Source organism: Salvia miltiorrhiza, chromosome 7, assembly GCF_028751815.1.
Source record: "Salvia miltiorrhiza cultivar Shanhuang (shh) chromosome 7, IMPLAD_Smil_shh, whole genome shotgun sequence".
Taxonomy (NCBI): Eukaryota; Viridiplantae; Streptophyta; class Magnoliopsida; order Lamiales; family Lamiaceae; genus Salvia; species Salvia miltiorrhiza.
Window position 1 is genome coordinate 40,742,210 of NC_080393.1, and position 3,609 is coordinate 40,745,818.

The 3,609-nt window shown below is 41.2% G+C and overlaps 1 long non-coding RNA gene across 1 annotated transcript; it reads right to left on the minus strand.

Annotated features, from left to right (window-relative positions):
- Positions 1–1,564: 1,564 nt before the first annotated feature.
- On the minus strand, positions 1,565–2,647 carry LOC130992950 (uncharacterized). The gene is made up of 2 exons (XR_009091510.1): positions 2,443–2,647; positions 1,565–1,824 (listed from the first exon to the last, which is right to left on the minus strand). It is a non-coding gene; the product is annotated as an uncharacterized LOC130992950 (long non-coding RNA).
- Between the last annotated feature and the right edge of the window lie 962 nt (positions 2,648–3,609).

A 3,609-nucleotide genomic window follows, 5' to 3' on the forward strand; every position in this document is an offset into this window, starting at 1 on the left:
GTTCCCTCCCGTAGCTATTCGCAGCCCTCTGAAACATAGCTACAACATTTGCACCATATCTTGCAAGATTCTTCTGCAAATGATAGGTGCAAAGACAATGAGGAACTCCGGGAAATACAGCTTCAATAGCATTATTTATGCTTAAATGCTGATCAGAAACAAACGCCAAGTTATCAGGAACACCAAAGGCGCATCTCAAACGTGTAAAAAACCATGACCATGACCTATCATTCTACTTATCACCAAGCCCCACAACTAATGGAAAAACCTGTTCATTTCCATCATTGGTCACAGCAACAAACATCACACCCTTATACTTACCCTTCAAATGGGTAGCATCAACAACAATAACAGGACGTCCAGATGATAAAAAAACCACGAATAGATGCACCAAGAGCCATAAAACAATACTTAAATACATCATCTCCATCAGTCTCTAGATCAATTATCGAGTTCGTATTGCAATGCTGCACCATATGTAGATAAGAGGGGATCATCTGAAAAGACTTATCTGGATCGCCATAAATAAGCCTGATGGCGTGATTCCTCCCAGCATATGCAACTGCATAGTCTACATGAAAAATATACTGAGCTGCCATCTCCTTAGGTTTCAAAACTGCACCATCATGCATCAAACTTGGTGCAAAAAAAGCACCAATAATCTTTGATGACAAAGTACGTGGACCATGGTGACGAATATCCATCTGACATGTATGAGGTGCACTGGAAATGATCCTCCACACAGTTCCTGAAGAAGTGGCACGCATCAAAAACTGGCACTGATCCGGATACTTACAATTAGCATTAAACCTGGTAGGGGATGATCGAGTAACAACAAACTTAACTCTATTCCTCAAATGATACAAACCCAATGCAGTAACCATACTGACTTTGTCCATATAAGTAGATCCAACAGATAAATAATCCCGAGAATACAACTCAACATCAACAACTCCATCAACAGGTAACGAAGCTTGATACAGTGCACCTGGGATAATCTATTGGCGTCTAGTACCAGTATGAACAACCAAATTCTGATCCTCCACACCATCATTAATAGAAGAAGAACATGGCAAAGTTGGAACTATATGTTGACTTCTGACTCTGGAGGGAACATCATCCTCTAAGTTATCATCCTCATCATCAAGACTATCTTCGTCATCAAAAACCTCGTAAACATCATCAACATCAAAATCACGAGCATTCAAATTTGCATCCAAATTATCACCAACAAAACCATGCCCAATAGCCGGTGGAAGCAACAAAATAGGTACAACAGTCACAAAAACTTTGGAAACTTCAGAAGTGTCAATCACATACTTCAAATCCAAATCATTCATAACATTTATTATAATCTTATCTCCATGAGGTGCGGTAACAACAAAACTAAGCACATAACGTGACGAGCTCATATCAACTCCAACTATCAAGTAAATGTTATTAATCAAACTCGAATACGGTAATCCAGAAGGGAGAATCAAGTGGAATCTTCTTTGTCCTCCAATTGTCACACCCCAATTCTTGAAGGAATAAATATAATCAAGGTGTGAATAATTCATAGAAATAAACAAGGAACAACCTTGTTAAAACCCGAATAATAAGATAACGAGTCGGGCTAGGCCCCTTTGGATCACAAGTTTTGTTTCATATTTCTGACAACCGACCTTCATTGACTTAAAACTAGAAATTTTAAATTGAAGCTCGACATGAAGTCATCTTAAGTTGAGAAAACAAAAGATGTATAAGAGTTCTTACAACAGCGGAAGTCTATATAGAAATTGAACCTTAGCCTCAGCTCAGTCCCGTCAGCACCGGCCAGCCAACCTGAAAACATTTGAAAGTATTTTTGGGCTAAGTACTAATGTACTTAGTGGGCATGCATTTTCATAAACATTTCATATTTTCATAAAGACAGTTTATCCAATCATACTTGACATAACTTAGAAGGTTTTAAAGTGAAATAACTTCTAAGCATGTTAAAATAATTTCTTTCATTTGTGCGCACATGTCACACTCCCTTTCTGTTACTCGCTGTGATCCCGGACCTTTTAGCCACCGACGGATCCATTTCTCCCATTGCACTTGCCCTGAGGACGTAACTCAGACAAGTTGAATTGACCTCGGGACGCTACCCAGGCAGGCCTTACATTACATGCTTCGGAACACATCCAGCAAGCACCCTTATAACGCCTCTTAGTTAGTGCCCGATGGAGATCAACCCACCAGGTCAGCTAACGAGTGTACACAATTCTCAAACAACGTGTTAGGTCATAAGAGAACCTCAATTGATTAACTTTGCGAGCCTTAAACAGAGCAGAGTGCACATAAACATTTTATTGGATAAACAGTTTGCATTTCATTGAATAAATAATTTGCATTTCATTGAAACATTTAGAGCTTAATAACTCAATCATACTTTGTACATTTGGAAAGTAAGCCCACCTGGTTAGGCAAAGCCTGAAGATCATAATCACATAAATTCATCTCGGAGAAGCAACGCTAATCCCCTTGGTTCACAAAGCCTACAAGAAATTCTACTCTTAATAGGTCTCGTGAAGCTAATCTTACTTCTTAGTGAGTGTGCTAAACATTCTATGATTCATCACGCCGGGTTTTCAAAATTTAATAAATATTTGAAAACTAAAATTCTTAAGTCAAGGACACCAACAATATCCTTACTCGATTTTCTTTATTAATTGGATAACCAATTAAATCATAAATACTTTTATTGCATAATGCAAATGCAATTTCATGTCATGCTTAAAGCATATGATAAGTAATTACTTAAAATATGTAAATAATAATAATATAATATCATTACGTAAATTATCTTTAAAATAATTAATCAAACTAATATGATAGTCTAATTAAATAAAATGATGCAGTCCCATTAAATGAAAATCTGCACAGCCCAAGCTAATTAACCAATAACAGGGCCCATCTTTTAAATAACTGAATTAAGGCCCAGCATTTTCTTTTTTTAAAAATAAAAAAAAAAACGGCCCAAGTGGTTAAGCCCAAAGCCCATCCCAACTCCAAACCTTATTAACACCTTTTTTCAACACACCCACACACACAAACACACGCACCCAACGGCTGCGCCGCCCAGCCTCTCTCTTCCTCCTTCTCTCTTCCGGCGGACGACGACAGCCACCGCCGGACACGCCGCCGCCCCCTGACTCTCCTCTCCCTCGCCTCTACTCTCTCTTCCTCTGAATCTCTGGTGCACAGCAACAACAAGCCACTGTCACCATCAAAGGACTCCCTCTATTTCCAAGCAACGACGATGAGACCGCCGCCGCTCTGAGCCCTAGCCCCCAAATCGTCGACTCTACTGCTCGATTCCCGGCGACCGCAGCTCCTTCCACGGCCGCAGCCCTCAACCACTCTCACCCCCGACCTATCCTCTTCCTCTGACTCTGGCGACTCAGGGCAGCGAAGGCTGTCGCCGACCGCGTCTCCCCTCTCTCACCGAACCCGGCGGAAACAGCCTCCACGTTGCCTCCGCCTTCCTCCTTGGCGACGGCGAGGCGCCGCCGCCTCCCTCGGCTCTCTCAGCCCTCCCCTGTTCACAAACCCGGCAGCCCAGCAGCAGGAGTTAACTACTGT